We start from the raw sequence: 22,486 nt of genomic DNA, 5'->3' as shown, positions 1-22,486 counted from the left end.
AAACAAAAAAATTTTCGCTAATTTTTACAGATTAATCTGTTTTAAACGAATTCATTTTCTCTATAAATACTTTTGATACTAAATCCCCTGCGCAGTTTTTTCATCCAATTTTAATACTGAAAACTTTTTCTAGGATAGAATTACTAAACTGCACCCACGGTAATAAAATTACGATGTGTAATTTATGGGAATTCATTAGTCAAGAATAACACAATGGAATACCTCAACGCTGACGTGTTGTAGGTATCACCATAGATTATATCAAGAATGTGTCGTTCCGACTATAAATTTTGCGTGGAATTCTTGGTGACAGGTGATTGAGAATAAGGGGTATTTTTTGCTGGAGGACGCATTCCTTTGACATCATAAAATGAAGTTGTTACGTTTTGAAATGACAGTCCTTAAAATTTAGATATGTTTAGGGCTATTTTGAATGCATTCAAGCTGCGATGAAAAAAAGTGCGTTTGTAAATCAAAAATACTACGAGTACAAACAGAGTAACAAAAATTGGTGCATAATTGCCACTATTTTTGAGGTAAGCTAAGTACACTTTCAAGGACAAAACTATACCGCATAAACACAAACAAAATTATGTAAAAGAGAATCAGAGCGAATATATTATTTAAAGTGTGCTTGTTTTTTTAAACGAAATGTGTTTGCAATTATGCCATTAAATTGATTCTAATGCGCATAATATATATGTTGATAGTAAACAAACGAACAAAAAATGAATAAATATATAAATAAAACTACAGTATTGAAAAAGTAAATAAAAAATGTGACCGTAATGGTATGGTAAATGTGACATGCGGTAAATGTGACATGCTGTAAATGTGACATGCACCGTAAAAATTTTCAATTTACCTTAATACCAAAAATGGTGGCCACTTATGCACCAAAATATTTTACTGTCTACATAAATCATAAGGGCAATTTTTTCTTATTAATGTTATTAGGTTTCGATTTTAAATTTTTGTTGGAATAATTTGTGAATGATGGAAAAGAGGTAGTAATTTAATTTAGAATACGTATATTTTTAACCCAAAAGAAAATTTGTCGTGTTTTGACAAATTTGGTTTTAAAAACTTGATTGATCATTGTGTTTTTTTAATGCATTTAAATGGTAACGAAAACAAAAAAATATGTTTGAAAATTATAGAAACTACACAATATACTCAATCAATCAATTACTAAGTTAAATATAGTTCGGTTGCAAATTACAATCAATTACAATCTCAAATCAATTACTAAGTTTCAACGTAATAGATTTTTTAGAAATTGAGTTATGTTGAGTTAAAAAAAATTAAAAACTCATTGAAAGATATAACTTCGTAAGAATAAATTTAAACGATATACTTGAGTCTACAGGTGGTTCCAGTTTAGAAAATGTTATCCTTTACTTTCAGGGATTGGGTTCCAGTATTTTTGAAAGTATTTTTAAGTATCATCTTATATTTGCTTGTTTAAATAATAAATATTTTCTGCGTATATATCAACAAAATAATAATTTCATACTTCCTTGCCACTACATAAAATCAGTAAAATAACCATCTAATACATACCAGAAAAACGCCCATTTCATTTTACCAACAAAATGTAATGTTTATTTTGTTGGTAGTAGGAAATGAGTATTTTGCTGGTAGTGTGTAATGGTTAATTTATTGTTAGTAGTTAATATACAACAGTCAATTAACCATTACATAACAAAATTTCCATTCAATATAAGCAACAAAATAAACATTAACTAATAACAACTATTTATTCATCGTGTATAACGCGAAAGGTAGCAATACTTAAAAATATGCAAATAAGAACTTGAGTTCTTTATAAAGTAATACTGAATAATTTATTAATAGTTTAATAAAAATAATTAATCAAACTAAAATCTATTGAACTCAACATTACGCAATTTTCTTTTTACAGAAATAATTCTAACGAATTTAATTCAAATAAGCTTGTAATAGAGAATTAATTTCTTTATAATGTAAACACGTTCTAAAAATTTGCGAATTTGGAAACTAAGAAGCATCTGGATTAAACAGAAATTTAAACTATTTTTCTTCATTCAAACCTGCCTCGCGGAATTATATTCATATTTTAAGTCTCTTAAGTCGATTTGAAATTTTAATCGTAATAAGCCTCCTTTAATAAATTAAAATCATTTAAAATCTTCACTTGGTTGCTGAAACAAGATTGTTGTTTCTAAAGGATTATAGATAATTTATTTATTAATTTTTCAAAAAGAAGCGTTAAAACATTTATGAGACAAAGAGATTTATTTGGTAACGACAAATAAATGAATAATGTTTTTAATGACTAACAATTTGACTAACAAACGAAAACAAAACTTCATATTCAACTAAGATTAAAAGTTGCAATAGTTTTAAGAGCGCTCCAGATATATTATTCAGAAATGTCTTTGAGTTAACAAATAATGTTGTATTTATCTTTATAACACAAACAATCTAGTATCTTGTTGTCATCACACAAAGATTATTTTCGATCAAAAATTTCAAATTTGTTTCAACATTTATATCAAATGTAAATATATTTTTGCTAAAATTCGTTAAATAAGCATTTAACATCTCTAAAGCTTCCAATTTGATATGTTTTGTTAAAATTATGAAAATTTTAATCGAGATATTAGAACAAATTAAAATGCTTATTATTTAATTTATAATAATGAAAATAGGATCCAATTCAATTTAAAAAGGGTTCGTTTATTCAAAAACGTCATTTCGAAAAAGTATGTTTTAAATTATCAGTGTCTATTTTAAATGACTTTTGACAGAACAATTTAAATAATGAATTTAGGGAATAATAATAAAATAGACTTGGAGACATTAAGTACTAACAACTGAATTTCCGTCACTGGGAAAAAAAGTATGGTTAAAGCTACCATAATATGGTAAAATTTATCGTGTTTACGGCTGTATGAGAACACCAAAAAAACTCCATTTTTGTTACATTAACATTAAAATATAGTTTCATAATCTGTGATAAAATTTGATGATTACGGTAAAATTTGGTAATTTTATCTTGGAGCCTGAAAGCATGGCATAAAAATCATTTAATCGGTGAAATTTACGTTTCAGTTTTGTATTTTTTACTAATTTTGTGATCATAAGAACTATTTTAAAAAATAGAATTTCCGATTAAATGTTACCATATAAAAGGAAAAATTTCCGAATGAATGGTTTAAATTCTGCATATTTTGCTGCAAATTCAATTGTCTACTTCGGAAAAGTTTCTGCATTAAGAACACAAAATAATCGCTTTTAATTAGACTAAATGATTAAAAGCAAAATATTACAAATTAAGTTTTAACCACTAATAATTTCAGGAAACGCTATTACATATTATAATATTTGAGAAAAACGTTTTGTTTGTTTACATTTAATTAGTAACTAAAATATTGGAAAAATTATACATTACAGAACCTTTATTTATAAAAGTATAGTGCAGTATTTTTTATAACAATTTTTTATAATTATTAATTAATATTAATTAAAAAAATTAAAAATTAATAATTTATTTTTAATTATTACTCAAAGTTTGTGAAAGCATTAAGACGCACCATTACGTGTAGTGAACACTTTCTTAACATCATCTTTTCATACTTCTAAACATCTGATGTTGTTTATTCATTCATCTGTAGAATATATTTTTAAATTTTGAAAGTTTAAATAAAACTGTATCTTGGAACACATTTGAATTCATTATTAATATTACTTAAAACAAATTAAAAACAATAGTTTATATTCAACTTTTATTTAAAGTTCATAAAGCATTATACACGAAAAAAAAATACTCAAATACATGTAGTGCACACTTTCTTAACGTCGACTTTCGATACTTATAAATATTTGATGTTATTTTACTTTATCATCTGCTATCTTGCAAATTTATCAGAATGTACTCCCAAGTTTTGAAAGTTTTTTTTTAAAAAAAAAGACTGTATCTAGGAAGACAGCTCTGGAAATTACAGCAACATAATGAATGTCTTTCCTCGCCGAACATAAACTTTCAAAACTGCACTCGTGATCGACGTCAGTCAACCCTCATCAGGTAAGAACAAGGCCTGTTCCTACTTTAACTACGCAGGACATCACCGCACGTCTGTTTTATAATTTAAGTCGACCTGTTACAAAATTTACGCAGGGCCTAATTTTTCTTTCTTTTCTTTCACCGTCTTCTTGCGATCATAAAACTTTTTTCATAAAAGACAGTCAATGACCCAAAAGGGACGACGTGAGCTAATTTTAAAATTAGTTTTTTTTTTTTGTTGCCAGCCCCCCTTTTTTTATAGAGGGGGTAAATGGTTTTATATTTTTTTCTTTTCTGTTTTTACAGTCAAGGGAATGGCGTCCCCTGCTGTTAAATTCCTGAAGTTTGGCCCCTCCCTGAATTTTTTTTATTCAAATTTTTCTTTTTTTTTATGTTTCAAAATGGGAAGACAACCTCTCGGAATTTGAAGCGAAGTTTCGAGAAGGATTTTTTCATTAAAAATGGAATGTGTAAGTTAATTGAAAATTAAAAAGGTGTCGTAGCTTAAAAATATGTCGCATAAAACTTTTTTTTTAATTTTTAAAAAGCATATTGAGCAACGGGAAAAGATAGAAAAAAAAATTTTTTTTGCATTAAAAATAACGTTTCAATGGCTACAAAAAAGTTTGATATTGATATAAAAACTCAAATAACATAAAAAAATCAGGAGGAAGATTGATGATAGGAATTTTAGGATTTTTTTTACATTATTGATGTTGTTTTGATACTTTTTTTGAAAAAATAAAATTTGGTTAAAAAAGCATCAGCAAACAAAAATGAGTTTTTTTTCCTCTCCAATGTATATTTTTTATAACACCAATTACCTTTTTCGCTGAATAGATAAAAAAAGCAATAAATAAATTTAGAAACAAAAAAAACAAGAAGGTGTTTTTGTATTTGTCCTAGAACTTTGATTGTATCGCTCTGAAATTAACTCACTTTAATTGAAACCCATTTAGTTATTTTCGGCTAGTAAGTTTAAATTAATCTTTTTCCGTAGCTAATAAGTTTAAGTTAATCTTTTGATAAATATATAACTTCAAAGCAATTGTTTGTATACATTAAAAAAAAATAATTTTAACTTACTGAAGTCTTATGCGTGATGTTAAGCTTTGTATTCAGATTTAAGAGTAATAAAAATCTCAATAGAAGTTGCGAAACGGGTCCAAACAAATGAAAGTCATCGATATATTGATCTTTAAGACTACTGATTAATTTGATAAATTAAGTGTACATTTTATTTATTAAAAGTTTAATTGTTATTTTACCTTTAGCACCTACTAAAAGCGTCAAGTTTCGTACGTTGGTTAAGTAAATAAAATTATTTTTAAATTCTTTTGGTAGTATCAAAAATCCAACTGAATACAATTTTAACTGAGTAAAACATATTTTACTAATTTCTAACTTCTTGATAAATATATACCTTCTAAACAACTGTTTGTACACATTAAAGTAATTAAAATTATTGATTTTAACTTACTGAAGTTTTATGTGTGATGTTAAGCTTTGTATTCAGATTTAAGAGTAATAAAAATCTCTATTAAAAATGCGAAGCAGATGCCGACAAATCAAAGCTATTTTTTATTGTATTTTATAACCGTCGTTGAACAGCCGACCCAATTTTGGGGTTTACTACTACTAATGTTCAACTTCGTAGCCTAGTAATTTTGAACACAATTCAGAAGACAAGGAAACTCCTGGATAAAGTATAGGGAGAAATTTTGCCCTCGTGGACGGCGTTTTAATCGAACTAACCTGCATTTGCTTTACACGGAGAGGAAGACCACGAGAACCTCCCACGGTTAGCCTAACGGCAGGGGAACTCTAACCCATGATCTGTCTACCACTGAGAATATTTCACGGCAGCACTGTGGTTAGAGCAAGCCGGGTGCGGAATTCGTATCGACCAGCCATCGCTGAGATTCAAACCTGGTTCACCTCATTAAAAGGAGAATGCTCTAACCCTGAGCCATTGCGGCTCAAATCATAGCTATTGATGTATTGATAAATTTATGCTTTGAGATTATTTTTATTTTATTTATTAGTTTTTCTTTATCTATGTATCCGTTTCTTTGAACAGTCTGCCAAATTTAGAGTGTGAACTACCATTGTTCAACTCCGTAGCCTTGTAATTTTAAATCTAATCCAGAAGTCAAGGTAAACCCTGGATAAAATATAGGGGGAAATTCGCCTTCGTAGACGACTTTTTGATGGAACTAACCTGCATTTGCATTACATGGAGAGTGCGTCCCACAGTTTGCCTGACGGTAAATAGACTCTATGATCCATCTACCACTAAGGATATTTTACGTCAACATCAACATGTCAGTCGGGTACAGAATTCCACTTTATCTCTTGAGCCACCACGGCTTCTTTAAGACTATTGATAATTAAACAAGCATCTTATTTAAGATAAATAGGTATTTCACTTTTTCCGTGGATTAGATTCAAAACTACTTAGCTAAGTACTTGAACTTAAAAAACTCGTACATCCTCTACGCGAAACACCCGTTAAAAGTCGTTAATAAATTCAAATCTTTCACGTGGCTTTTGTCATTCCATTACCACCTGTCAGGTACTTACAGCTTATTCGAGAAATGTTGAGATCTACCCTCTTGAAAAAGATTTCTTCGAAAAGTCAACCCAAGAAAATGTCGAACATTTTGTTCTCTTTTTTTCTCGACAACTCGGAGACCCTTTGTCGAGTAGTAAGAGGGTCTAAACGAGAAGTGCTTGCGTCAAAAGTTAAATATCACAATGTAAGGGAAGAAGGGGAAAAAAATGGAAAGAAGAGGGGGAAAAAAAGATGAAGAACAAAAGAGATCGTTGTTTGCAGTTCTGAATGGGTCCCTGTGTTCACGTTGAGCCAACTAGACTTGTGAGAAAAATTAGTTCGGAATTTTTAGTTTTTTCAGTTAACTTTGTTAAGTGACTTTTCACTTGGGTGATGGTAACTGGTGATAAAATAAAGGCGATTCTCGGTGAACCCAATTGTATTATGCCCCTCGTTTACTGTTAAGAAGTTTTAGACAAAAGAGCTTTTCTGCGCCATTTTTTTCTTCTTAACTATGACACGAAGTTACTTTCCTGTGTAGCCCGTGTAATTCCCGTATAAGTTTCAATTTCTACAATGTTGATTACAAAAGACACTTCCCAGAAGAGACCAAAAGGTTAAAAGTTTTTGGAATTTAAAGTTGAAATTATATCTTATATATGTTGTTTTGTTCTAAAGTGATAGTAAGTTTTGAATTGTTCACAGCAACATTCACTTTTTACTTCATTAATTTATTTATTTACTTAATTATTGCAAGCAAAATTCTTAGTAAGGATCATGCTTATTTCGCGTTTTTGGTTTTTAGTACTATCGCGGTATTATTAAAAATATTTTACATTATTCTTACAGCGGGCAATATTCTTGTTAAGTAAAAAGTATCAGTTCATCTTCGTATCTGATACTATTACGATGATATCGTATCGTATTTGATAAATAAACATTACCAATAATTCTCGCAATGTGCATTAATGCACTGTTATCGTTGTTTCTCGGAGAAAATAATTTTGGTAAATTACCATCCTATATGAAAATGACATCTCAAATATAAAATGAAAATGACAGGACAAAAAAAAAACATAATTCTGGTTTTAAAAAAAAAAAAAATACGATATTAAAATATTTAATTTTGAAATTTTTTTCTGTCCTTATAGTAAAGGATTACTTGAAATTCTAGTTTTTAAACTTTTAGTTTTTACTACCAGGTACATTTATGAAAAAAATAATCTTTATTATGAAAATTATTTGAAAATAATTATGATTATTTGAAAAATAATCTTTTCCGAATTAATAGTTTTCATGCTATATTCTAAGGTATCGTGGTAAAATAGCCAAATTTATCAACCATATTTTATTTATTTTATCAAACTGATAAAGAAAAACAACAATAATTCCTGTAATAAAAATTTCAAATGTTATTTTAAATATTTGCGATTACTATCGTTGAACGTGCTCGATAATCAGATGAAATATGAAAACAAAAGCTGCATTATTGCTGTATTTAATGCCAATTCTCTAATACATGTTATTAGCTTATAGCTTTTATATTAGAAATAAAGGATTATCTTTTATCGTGCGAAAACTAAAATAATACAAGAATTTCGGATGATGTCAAAGAATTGAATTTTGTGTTTTCGTTTTGAGCTTTCAAATGTCGGCGGGGCAAGTAAACTCAAAACTTATACATCATTGGAGGAGTCTTGAAATGAATATTACAAAAATGAAAAAAAAATATATCAAGAACGATTTTTTGAAAAGTTGGAGGGTACTGATTTAAAAAACTCATTTACATAAGAACGATAGGTACTCATGTGAAATCAATATGTTTGTGTATCGGAGTTTCTCAAAAACGGTAAAGAACAGATTTCAATTAAGAAGAAAACAGAATGAAATTTTCGAACTTGTTAAGAAACTAAAAAATTTAAAATTAGAAAAAATAAACAAAAATTTAAAACTATTTAGAACTAATCAAAGAAACTAAATATTTAAAAAAAATTCAATTTTACACAAAAAAATTAAAGAAAAAATATTTTTAGTCATTCAGTAAATATACAAAACTGACATTTTAAATATTTATAGCAAAGATATATTGTAAATGTACAATGTAAAAAATAAAAGATATCAATAAAGGCCTACCTTTTGGAAAGTTTCTTATTTTACCTGCAAAGAAAAAAATATTCATTAAAGAGTTCATTTTAAACGCTTCGCATTTAGTTAAAAATTTTAATTATAAAATGTATACTTTTGAAAAATAAATTAAGTCTTTTACAAGGAGAGGAAAACAACGAAAAAACTCCACAGTTAGACTGGCGCCAAGGGAATTCTAACCCTTGTGCAAATCTACCATTGAGGATATTTTGCGTAAGCACTGTGGTCGGTGCAAACCAAGAGATTAGTTCGCATCAACCAGCCACCGCTGGAATTTGAATCTGGGTCACATCATAAGGAGGCGAAGGCTCTATCCCCTAAGCCTCCAACGGCTCCGTCCAATTTAATTTTATAACCGTCGTTGAACGGCTGACTCAACTCCGTAGCATTGTAATTTTGAACCTAATCCAGAAGACAAGACAACTCCTGGATGAAGTATTAGGAGAAATTTGCCCTCGAGGAGGACTTTCTGATGGAACTAACCAGCATTTGCGTTACATGGAGTGGAAAGTCACGAAAACCTCCCATAGTTAGCCTGTCGGCAAAGGGACTCTAACTCATGATCCGTCTAACATTGAGGATATTTTACGTCAGAACCGTGGTCGGTGCTAGCCGGATGCGGAATTCGAAACGACCTGCCATGGTTGGGATTCGAACCCGGCTCACCTCATAGGGAGGCGTGCGCTCTAATCCCTGAGCCATCTTGATATGTTTACAAAATATCTATTTTCATTTAAAACAGTCTTATTTTAAAATGAATCATTGTCTTAATTTTCAGCCAACTAAAATATGTTTTAAAAACTGAGAATTTTATGGTTTTCAGAATTACATTTAAAATGGTCTTCAACTATGCTCTTTTAATTTTGATAGAAATGTATTTTAATGAAGCTCCGTTAGAATTGAAATGCATCCTGAAAATCCATATCAAAGTTGACTTATCACTATAAAAAAAAGGTGAGTGCTGAATAACAGGTAGGTTATAGGTTTCCTGAAATAACAAACTATTTTAATTGTACGACGATTAATTTCTAATTGTAACTTTTCACTTAGTCGCAGTTTTTTTCGGCAATCAAACTAATTTTTATGCTTTTAAACCTGATTTCTTAAATAAATTTCTAATTTCAATGAACTTTCTTTTCCTTTAAATATAAATGTGGGATTTTTATCGTGATATAAATTTTTTTTTCAATTCATTTTTGACAAGGATTCTAAAAATATATAGCAAGTGCAGTGATTAAGGATAATCCTGCGCATATAAAGTGTTAAATGCAAAAAAATTGTCACGATTTCTCAGTTATTTAAAAATATTTAAGAATAAAATAATTTGCTCGATATCTTCAAAAACCTAAAGAGAAGTCTTTGGCAGCATATTTTGCTCAAAAAATGGATATTCTTAGCGCATTAAACATATTGTAAAAACAAAAAAACAAATTCGTCACATAAAGCTTCACAATATCTTGCAAAGTCATTTAAAGCGAGAAAAAAATAAGCCCTCATTTTTTGTCCTAAAAATAATTGGCAATAAATAAAGCAATAAAGCTTATCCACAATAGTCATCCAAACATGAAATTCTGAAAATAAACATAACATAAAAATGATGTTTTTTTTAAAAAAAATAAAAAAATGAAAACGCATTTTACAGCAGAATACTTAAATTTTATCAGTTTTTCAAACGACGGAAAAAATAAAACTGAAAAAAACAAAGAAAAATAAGCCAGCTAGCTTGGAATATTATAAGCAATAAGCAATTAGGTTTGAATAAAAATAAACAAGATCTTGGAAAATTTTAAGCACAGAATTTTCTTCTGCCATTTTTTTTAAACCAAATCTTATTACGCATAATTATATAGCTTAATTCTATTCTAGTGTTTTTACAAAATAAATTAAAAAGAACAACAGCTTTCAAAAACATTCACTGGATAAAAAGTCCCTTTTCCGCTCAGTAAAAGGATACCGAAAAATAAAGAATAAAGAAACGAAGCGTCGGCAGAAAAAAAAAAAAAGATTTTTTTTTTTGTATTTCTAGCATCTTTTTAAACGTCTATATACTTATTCACGGTATCTTAAAGATTCAAAGGCCCTAAGCCCTTGAAAACAATTAATGCTTTTGATTCAAAAGATATAGCTTGGCGAGGAGGATAAAATGATAATGAAAAAAAAAAAAAATCCTCCACAAATAAGAGGAGGAGGTGGAAATTTTACAGATGAAAAGCTTTTTTAAACAAATGTTTCTAAATCTGAATGATTTTTTTTACGAGACCAACAATTCAGTGTATAGGTATTTTTTTTATTTGTAGGTTAAAAAAAAAATAATAATAACGAAACATTTATTTGAGTTAGGTTCTTGAAATCTTACCTTATTTTTTTTTTAGCGTGATCCTTTAACAAAAAATTTTGCTTTACTCGTGATATTGTTTTTATAATTTTTATTTAAGAGAGTTTTTAAGTAACAGAGAAATGAAAAATAAATAAGTAAAAGCAGTTTTAATTATTAAGTGCGAATATCGAATTGTTTAGATTATAAAGTTCGACCAACACTAGTTAATATTTCAAAGGGTTTAAATATAATGATGTATAAAATTATGAACATACCTGCACTTTTTATGTTAATACAAAGAACAATTATTAATTTAACGAGTTTCAATTTAAATTTAAAATACTGTAGAATAATTACTTTGCAAAGAAATATTAAGAAAAATATCAAATATGTCCTGCCTGTTTTATTATCATAAATCTTTTTTTATTGCTTCTTTATTGTTAAATTTGTTTTCAAAAGCATAATAATTTTATGTACAAATTATCTAACATGACGTTAAAACCATTAAATATTATTTGAAAGCGTTTTAAAGAGTAAATATTATCTAGCATAAGAGAAAAAGTATCTAGTACAGCAGTATAAGTATCTAGTACAGCAGTAGAGGTATCTAGCACACCTATGTGTAGTACTAGTCAAATTATCACGCACAAAAGTAAAATTATTAAATATAAATTAAAACCATTATAAAGCTTAGATAGCTTTAAATAAATTACATTTTAATATTAAAAAACTATTTTAACCGTAAATAACTATTTTAATAGTTTAAATCTTTTTCATCACAACTTTATATCAAAGTGATCATGTTAAACATAAAACTAAGAAAAGTAATTTTATGGAAAAATTATTAAATATAATAGTAAAATTATTTAATCAAATATTTATTTAGCTAAAAATTAATAAATTTTTTTTTTACCAAAACAACCATAATTGCTTTTATAAATTTATAACCTAGAAAGATATTGTATATATATATATATATATATATATATATATATATATATATATATATATATATATATATATATATATATATATATATATATATATATATATATATATATATATATATATATATATATATGTATATATATATATATATATATAAATTAGAAAAAGTATGATGAATGTGTGCTTTTAGCTCAATCGTGTAAAATAATTGGTAAAAAAATATAACGCAAATTACATTTCAGTACTTTTATCTGTGTAAAGCACACTTAATAATAATAATAATAATAAGAAAATTTCATTTAAGCCCAAATTTAACAAATAGGGAAAGAAGTTAATATCATATATATATATACTTCGGAATTTGTTCAACTGCTGAAGCAAAATCTTGTGGCGGAAAAAAAACTGAATTTTCTTTTATGAAGAACAAATCATTATTTTGAAATATATGTATCAGTAAATAAGTCGTTAAAAATATGTATTTGGTAAATAAAAATAGCTATTACAATGATAAAATATCTTATTTTATATTAAACATTTATAATGGCAATATCATTAGAGTGTTTCGCTATTGAAGACTCGTATTTATAAAATTTTCAATCAATGAATCTTATTTTGTGCTCTGTTTGATTCAAATTTTATGAAATAACCATTGTAGCAAAAGAAAAAGAAACAGGAAAATCTTTTTATAAGAAAAAGGAATCGATACTTATTTTATTACCAAAATAGCTCTTCCATTGATCCATTAAATAATCACTAAGTCATGTATAACATTCTTTCTCGTGAATAATACCCTGTCAATATTTTCGTTGTGACGAGTTTTTACGTTCTTCTTCTCACTGCCACGATATCACTTTTATCTTAAAATCGGTTTAGGTTTACCAGCGTTGGATTTCTTTCGTACGTAACATTTTATTTTAAAATAAATAATAGAAAGAGAAATAACATTACTTTTTATGGACGTGTCTATTTTCTTTCACGCTTTTCAGGTCCTTTGTTACAGCAACAAGAACATTATTTATCCATGATTTTATTTACTATTTCCCTCTACACAAGTGGCAACCATATATATATACCACCCTCTATATTACACGTCCGGTAGAGGAGGGTTGGGAGGGGGGGAGCACTCACATACGCTTTGAGTTTTTGGAGCGAAACAATGAAAAGGTTTTTTTAGACCCTATCCCGATGAAATACATAAATATAGAAGTACAGGAAAAAATCGACGATACAAGAAAAGAAACAAAAAATAAACAAGTAAAAAAAAGGTAAAGAAAAGTAGCGAGCAGCTTGCAGTTTCGATCGATCTGATGTAAGTTTTTGCGAGTAGAAAGGAAGGAACGAAAACAAGAAAGAAAAAAAAAATCGGGAAATCTGTACAATGACGACAACTTTTTTTGTTGTTGTTTTGTTTATATGTTATTCCTCTTTGCTGTGTTGGAGGGAAAAAAAATCTTTTCGAGAGCTTGCGGGTGTTGTATGATAAGAAAAATTATTTAGGACGTACAAATTTTGAAAGTAGATTTTAGAAAGGCAAAAAAGATAGTTGCATGGTATTGCATCTCGAATATTTTTATGACTGTGTTGGCTTTGGTTTTTTCCCACTTCTGATATAAAGTCTAAAATTTATATCAACGTAAACATACAAATAAACGGGAAGAAAAAGAAACGGAAGAAACTTTAAAAAAATATTTAGTAGATTAAGCGGGAATAATCTGTTTAAAATCATTTAAACTTTTTTAAAAATAATAATTGTAAACAAAAAATTAAACGACTTACCGAAACATTTTAGTTAGGAGATATTTAAAAGACTTAGTTAGTAAAAGTGTTAGTGTTGCCACACTGATTAACTTTTGGTCTAATGATCGGATTTCCACGTTCTAGTACACAGTCTTAATCGTACGAGGTGGTAACCTCAAATATGCTAATTAATCAGTCGAATGAATCAACTTTTGTAAAAAATGTAGCTTTAAAATCTGATTTCTCAGACACTATTCGACCGATTTCGATAAAATTTTGTATTGTGCCACGTATCATTACATTCTGTAAAATGATGTACAAAATTGTATGCCTTACAATTCCAAATTCTTTCATCTGTTATTAAATAAAATAATAATAAAAAAATTACTAAAAATTATTTTCTGCATGGAATTATTTTTGGATCAACGACTTTTATAACTGTGTGCAAATTATTTTCTAATTCGCTTACAAAAAGTTCTTGAGACATGGCGAAATACGCAAAAAGTAAAATTGACATTAAGAGGTCCAAAATTGCTCATCAAAATATTTCCCTCATTGCGGCTGCTCTCTATATTATGGTGGTTAGAAATCCGAATCCGTCTGAAAAAAAGGTATGTTTATTCAGAGAAAGAGCGTTTTTAAGACTGTTATCCTAACTTAAAATATTGTCTGCGCTGATTAATTTGTATATATGAAGTCGCACTCTTAAACCATTAGGATTGAGTCCGAGAACGTGAAGTTTCGATCATTAGATCAAAAATATTTAGGGTGGTCAGCTTTTTTCTGCACACTGTACACATTCAAAACATAGGTTAATCATTATACTTGTATTTTGACTCATAAATCATGAGCAAATTTGTTTTAACCTTAATAAGGGGATAAATTGAACCAAGGTATCGTAAAGTTAAGTTTAACATTAAGGCAAGACACTGCAAAATTTCTTGGAGTGTAGAAAAAAGTTTCAAATATTTATTAACTACTATCTCAGCAATTACGTTTGCTATTTTCGCTTTACATAATTAATGCTTAATATTTTATTATTTGAAGCAATTTATTATTATACATATTCGTAATGGAGTTTGCAGCTTTGAAGCATGACACTCTAACGAGTTTTTGATAAGTTATTTCAACACATCTAAGCTTCCGGTCATGCTTGCTCAGCCTGTTAAAAAGTTCATTGTAGGAAAAAAAATGGTTGCGACTAACTGAGTATAAGACTTAGACAATGAATCCAAAACAATAATAAACTGCACAAAAACACGTTTCCAAAAATCGGTATACTGCAAGAGGAATTGTGAAAACTGAAAGAAACGAAAATATTTCTCTTTGAAAAAAAGAAGAAAGAACTAGTTTTTTTTTAACTTCTGAAATTAACACAAAGTATAGTAATTAACATGTTGTTGTAATATATTTTAGATCGATCGGCATCATTTAACTTTATTAATGGCGATATGCAAAATAGCATATTGCAACAATATTAAACAAGGTCATTTTTAATCACACTTATAGTTGGATGTATAGTATATATAGGCCTACCAATTAGCAAAGATGTGCCATGGCGAAGCTATTTTCTAGTAACAAAATTGGTAGTATTTTACATTCTGTTATTAAAATGCATAATAAAATATTAAACTTTTATTCCACTGAGTAAGATTTGTACTGTATATATGTATTAAATATTTAAGAATTTTATATACTAAATTATGAACAAAATAATCTAATAATCATGGCTTTTAAGAGTAACAGTCAAGTTGCTTTCAATATTTTATTCCTAACAAATAAAAATATTCTATACTTTAAAAAAAAGGAGGTTTAGACTCTAAATTGGGAAGAAATTAACAAAAATAATGTATTATTTAAAAATTATTTTTTAAAAAAATGTTTCGTAAGGCAAGTTATGTCATTAAAAAATTTGTGAACTGCATTTTCTTCAAACTTCCGTAATTCCGAAGTCGGGAATAAAAATTCTAAGAAGTAAGCATCTCTGAAAATATCAATATTAACTTCTATAGTGTTTACCTTGAACATGACTATAAGTTCATGTTCAAGGGCACGTTAATACTTTCATCACATTATAAATTCTCTACTTCAAGTTGGGTCTAGGCTACGGGAACCTGATTTCTCTAACGACTTTCTCATAGTGAAGGCTGTAAACAATGGATTCAGCAGGCGTATATTATTCAGAGTTCTCTCAACCGTAAGAAATGTATCTAATCGCTGTCTTTGAAGGAGGAAGATTAATGTTTGAAAAGAGTTTGGCAAGGACGGGGCGTGGTTTCCCGAAGATTCAACATCGTGATAGGTGGAAATCAATAGATAGTTTGTACCTGCGTGATTATAATGTAGGAATTTAGATAATTCTTAAATTAAAGGCTGTGTTTTAAAAAAGTAAAATCGTGAGCTCTAAAACGTTAAAGAGTTTTTTTTCCCCTCACAAAATACGATCCAGACCCTGGAACAGATCTTCTTAATCTTTATATTATTTCCCACTAAATCTTTTGAAGTACTCTGTAAAGGAAATAGGATTTTGAATTCTTACTATATACCAGTGTTTCCCAAACTTATGACTTTTGTATACCCTTTCTAAATTTTTCGTAACGCTGTGTACCACTAATAAAAAAATGAATGTATTTTTTACTACAAAAGTTAAAAATCACAACCGGCTGTTGACACCACTAATCTGTTAACTCTTCAAAAAATTCCCAATAGAAAAATACGTAATCGTAAATTTTCATGGTTAGTTTAGTTTTCAAATAAAATTTCTTGAAATTTTCGCTTGTTGCTTCGCATTAAAACGCGTATCCCTGCTAAACTGTTCCCGTACCCCTGGGGGTGCGCGTACCACACTTTGGGAAACACTGCTATATACTAAGAAAACTAATTGGGGCAAGTTGCTTAACATTTCTAGATCTGTGCATGTCAATCTATCTGAAAGAAATAGTTAAAGTTTTTCTCAGCAAATGGTGTTTACAACAGACGCTTGAAAAAGCGTCAGTATATATGTACCCCTTGTAATTATTTAAAAAATTGTCAAAAAATTTACACTGAAAAAATCAAGATAATGTTGTCTGATCGGCATGTAATTTCAAACAGACTTGAATCCATTAGAGAACTTGTGATTTATTTTGAAAAGCCGTTTTGGTATGTTTTGCCGTTTGGGCTCAAATCCAAGGTAAATAATACAAGCTAAATCTAGTTTCACGCTAAATTTAAAAAATAATTTATGGAATCGATACCAAAACGTCTTAAACAGTAAATTGTAACTAAGTGAAAATATACTTTACATATCAATGCATTATATAAAATCCTAATATGAATAAAAGCACAGTTGCTAGATTTGTTTTCGAACAATTAATTTTGCCGGTATATTACAGTTTGTTTTTGTCAGTATCAAAATCCAAATAGCATTCAAAACTGGCCACCACATATCCCCCTCATTGTATATATAGTCTTTCCTAAAAGAACGCAGTTTGCATTTAAATATTAAAAACCAGCCATTCCTTACCCGAGACAGAAAATTTACTGTTCATCCAACAAAAAGTATAAAAGCTACTTCACTTTATTTCTTAACCAGAAAAAAAAACAAAACCTGGACACCATTTTAATCTAGTCTATCCTAAACAGTAACAATGGCACATGTCTGCCAAATTGTTTACGAACGGAGAAAAAGAAAAAGTTCTTTCCGTTTACCTTTGAGTGACGCAGATCTGAAGCAGAACTACCACAGAGATGTTGGCCACAATTCTCAAATCGAATCCAACACAGAAGCACACAAATAAATATGGAGAGGCGGTAAGGGGGAAATGAAAATAAAAACGAGGTGGGGGTGCACAGTCTGGATGGGCAAAAGAAGCGTCTTTTATTTATCCAGGCGCTTTATTTTCTAAGCGCTTAAATGTTTTATCCGAACAAAACATCCATAGTGCCGACTTTCATTCCGCTTCACGTGGTACACGGGCGAAGAGAAACGGTTCTTTAAGAGTTTTATGGGTAAGAGGCCGAAAAGACTGTTTTAAAATTTTTATACAGCGAGATTATCAAGTTAAAAAGAAGATGCTTTCTAGGTACAGGGGAAGAAAGGAAAAAAAACTCTTAAATTGTTTGCAGAGCTAAGTGCAAAGAGAAGAACCCAACTTTTCCTTTTTCTTTTCAGTTGGAAAAAAGATACCCTATTCTTTAATTTTCTTCAGGTCTATTTCTTATCCAGGAAGATTTTTTGAAGTAAAACACCACATATTTCACAGTAGCTTTGTTTTAAATGAAATGTAAAAGATTTAATGTGACTGGTTAGCAACAGTTTTAAGAGAAGTATTTCATTTCGGATTATTATTGCTTAATTCTTTAAAAATCAAGCTCATGACTTTCCATACCAGTTACGTAAAGAGATATCACCGTTTCTAAGCTTAAAATAAAGAATGAATACTGCTGTTTTTTTAATAGTATTTTTAGGAATTATGTGCTTTAAGCGAGTTTTTTTAATATATAAATATACTTTATATATAGACTGAGAAAAAAAAAGTAGGGACAAAATCACCAGAATATTGCAAAATTCACCATAATTCTATCTCTATGGGAACACCACAAAGGTTGGCAGTTTTTCCTGAAGCGCTTTGTTAATGATTTTGGTAAAATTAATAATAAAACGCGATTTTATAATATGTGATAAAAGTGGTAAAATTTAATGAATGTGGTAATATTTAATAATTTTATCATACAATAGGGAATAGCTTAAGAACCTTTTTTTTCTTTTTAATTTACTTTTCAGTAGTGTATTTCTCACTAAATGTGTGGCAATAAGAGTAATTTTAAAAACCAGGATTTCCGGTAAACCTCATAAACGGAAACGTACTCAAATGAATGATTTAAATACAGTATATTTTCAATTTTATTAACCAGAATTATATCTTTTTAATTTTTTAAACAGAATCGGCATTACTATACAGAACGGTTTTTTATTAGAATGATTTCCTCCGAGAAGTTTGCTTTAATTCTATCTATCTATAGCAGTAATATAGTCAACTTTATATATATATATCTGAACTTGGAAAAATTAGAGATTAAACTGCTTCACGTTTTGAATTCAATTTAACAAGAGACAGACCAAGTGTAAACAAAAGGATAATTAATTATAATTTATTTATTAAAATGGTCTTAATTCTCCTACTCACCTGGTGGTGTATTTTTAAGAATAGAATGAGATTAAAATAAAAAGAATCTGTCGTTTAAATTACTAAGCAGAATTATGATGCCCTGTTGTAGGGGGTTGCCAATAATTTTGCAATTAATAATTAATAACAGTTTTAAATTCAATTTAAGAAGTGCCAGACCAAAAGCAAATAAATAATTAATTATAATTAATTTATTAAAATGGCCTTAATTGTTCTTCTCAATTGGCGGTGCATTCATGAGAATAGAATGAGATTAGAATTAAAAAACATTCTGTCGTTTAAAAATAAGTTAGAATTAGAAAGCTCCGATGTAGGGGGAAACAAACAATTTTGTAATTAATTAAAACTTATTGTTTTTCATTCGAACTTGGTCTATTAGTTTTAAAAATAATTTAAATACATTTTAGTCAAAGTTTATTTTAAGAAGAAATAAATGAGTATCTAATACTGGTTTGATTTGTATTTACATAAATTCATTTAACTGCTTAATATTTGACATATATGAAAAGGAAATGAAATTAAGATTGGCATTAAGTTAATTATCACAAGAGTAAATCAAAATATCTGCGACAATCGTCGAAATCAAAATGATCCAGTTAAAAATGGGTCTAACGAAAAGTTTAAAGTTTGTGTCATTTACAACAAGATTTAATTCAATGTTTATTTTATTTAAAATCAATTGCGATTTCCCAGAAAAAGCATGCATTGTTCTGATATAATTTTATCAAGTATGCATTATTCTAACATAAATTAAGCAATCGTCTAAGTCAAAATGCTCTAGTTAAGAATGCATGTAACCAAAAGGTTAAAGTCTTTGTCATTTACAGCAAAATATTAGATAAATATTAATTTCACTTATAATCAATTATTCAATCAATTTCACTGCAATATTTTTAATTGCTACTACCTAATAGTCTACCATGCACGCTCTTGCTTTAATAAGAACAATTATTCACTGATATATTCGAAAAAGTACGCATTATTCTGATGTAATTTTATTAATTTAAAAAAAAAAATATTGGTTAGTTAAATAATTCTTAATTTTATAAAAAAATTACGAATTTTTTCTAATTTTTTAAAAAAAAATAGCATTTTATTTTTTAACGGAAAATAAATCATTTACTAAAGAAATAAAAGAAAATCCTTTAATGGAAAATACATTTTGTTTAATTATTTATTTTGTCGTATCTGATATAACAAAACTGCCTTTCTGGAAAAAGTATACTGCAAATCTTTCTAAAAAATTTGAATTAATCTGTTTGAAAAGAAATAAAAAAAAAGTGTAATCTTTTAAAAATATTATGACCCCCTAGCAATTCTGTTTACATTGAAGAAATATTTTCCAATATTCTTAAGGCATAGCGGTATAAAAACACTTCTCATATTTTTCTTCCGTACTTCTTTCACTATCACTGAAATTTCTAAGGAAATCACATACAAATAGCTTCGTCAGGGTATTTTTCCTACCTTTCCCTGCCCAAGAACTAAAAAACCTCAAAAAAAATTTTTCAATCACAGAAAAGAGAAAGGATCTTCAGAGTTGGAAGCTAACTGAGCAAAAATGGCTCGAAATTAAACTCCCGAATTTAAACGTCGATCTTATTTCTTATTTTGATCTGGGGACGAGGAATATATATATTTTTTTCTTCTTTTCTTTTTATCCACGGACTTCTTTCGTAAGGAATTTTTTCTTTTAATTCTTGTTGAAAAAAAAAATAATAAAAAGAAGATAATTTTTTTTCTCCCTCTTGCCGCCTTTTCGTTTTCCTGTTATGATAAATGACGTTATAGGCTATGAATTTATTACCATTTTTTTCCCTCTCACTCTCTCTTGGCTTAGCCATTTTTTCCCTTTTTCTTCGTGGCGTTTTTCGCGAGAAAATGTGATAAATGGAGAATTTGACACCGAGCCCGGTTCACTTTTTTGGAAATGATTTTTGAGCCTCTTTTGCTCCGGTTCGTCCATTCATTATTCAAATATTTTGTATACGTTTTTCGATGCTTGTGGGTGGAGAGGTGCGAAATGAGAAGAAATGACATAGTTCTCATTTTTCATTTCGCCCGTAACATGTCGACATTTCAATTTTACAATATCAATTAAATGGGAAAAGAGGCGATGGTTTATGAAATATTGCTATTGACATTTCTATGAGGATGTGATTAGTAGAGGCCTTTTTTTTTACGTTTCAGCAAAAGCGCTGATTCGATAATCCAACAATAAACAAGCAATTTATATGAGGAGTTTGTTAAAACATGGTTAACATTAAATTAACACTGTTTTAAAATTTGTATTAATGGAAATATTTATACTCTAAACTTGAAGCATTACGTGTTTCTCTTTAAATTTATTAATTGAATGGGAAAAGAGGAGATGGTTTGTGAAATATTGCTATTGACATTTCTATGAGGAGATGGTTAGTAGAGCCTTTCTTGTACGTTTCAGCAAAAGCGCTGATTCGATAATCCAGTAATAAACAGGCAATTTATATGACGACTTTGTTTAAAACATGGTTAACATTAAATTAACACTGTTTTAAAATTTGAAAATTAATGGAAATATTATTAATCTAAATTTGAAGCATTACGTGTTTCTTTTTGAATTATAGATTGTTTAAAATATGTGAGTGTAACGAACTGCAATATGGTTCAAATTTACTGAAACCTTAATATGATGCTGAGTTGAACCATATTATCGTACATTTTAATATTCATTGCATGATACTATGGTGCAACAAAACCAGAAACAAGGTTCAACTGAACTTCTTAAACTAGATCCTTATTGGTTCAAATTACTGAAATTATGGTACTTTATTTTTCCGAGAGTGAATTTTCTTCTGAGAGTACATTTTTTTTTGAAAGTTCATTTTAAAAACTTCTGCAGATCAAGTTAAGATCGCAGGTGCTATATTAAAAAAAATAAAATTAAAAAGTGCGATTTGCATTATAGTCAAAAGATTATTTCAACTTATTATTTTATTAGATAACTTTTACTATATTTCAAATTATTTTACAAAAAACTTAAGGAATTTTGTACAGCTGTTTTTTAGCTGTAAATTTGACCCCCACATAGATGAGAGATAGCGAAACTATAGTAGATGAAACGGGCCCAAGTTTCGTTAACCGAATGAGACGAGCCCGAATTCGTTCACTGAAAAATGTTTGCAGGCTTGAGCGGACTCAGACTCATAGTAAAATTTTCATTAAATTTTTAATACTTTCAAACAAAAGTTTGATAAAGTTATTAAGTATAAAAAATTTAAAATTTATTAATTTAATGTATTAAAAAGTTTTAATGATTAATTTCCTTTTTTAAGCAGCAAAATCCTAATATCGAGGCCGTAAAATTTGGCCTTTATCCAACCCATATCTGGGGCGGACTCGGTCTCAAAGAGGTTTTATGTATCTCTGGCTCAGATGAGCTCGAATTAAAACTCTTCGGGCTCGGACCTCCAGTAGCGAGCTCTAAATGGGACTTCTAAATGGCTTTCTTGTAATCAAAACAAGAAAGATTATTGAGAGACAGAGCAAATTGGGGCAAACTAAGCTCTGTAGGATCTAAACGCAAATCA

General features: G+C 28.6%; 1 protein-coding gene across 2 annotated transcripts in view; it reads right to left on the bottom strand.

The window, feature by feature from the left end:
- The window catches only part of LOC107443647 (plexin-B), a 600,640-nt gene that overhangs the window by 468,980 nt on the left and 109,174 nt on the right, over positions 1 to 22,486 (bottom strand). For both annotated transcript variants that reach the window (XM_087157228.1, XM_087157229.1), the window contains one exon: positions 8,736 to 8,759. The gene's annotated coding sequence lies outside the window, so the exon portion shown is untranslated. The remainder of the gene's footprint in view (positions 1 to 8,735; positions 8,760 to 22,486) is intronic.

Source organism: Parasteatoda tepidariorum, chromosome 2 (assembly GCF_982258835.1).
Source record: "Parasteatoda tepidariorum strain Cologne lab strain chromosome 2, Ptep-v5.0, whole genome shotgun sequence".
In the NCBI taxonomy this organism is placed as follows: Eukaryota; Metazoa; Arthropoda; class Arachnida; order Araneae; family Theridiidae; genus Parasteatoda; species Parasteatoda tepidariorum.
Note: the sequence above shows the minus strand (reverse complement) of the source record. Positions and strands in the feature narration are given on the sequence as shown.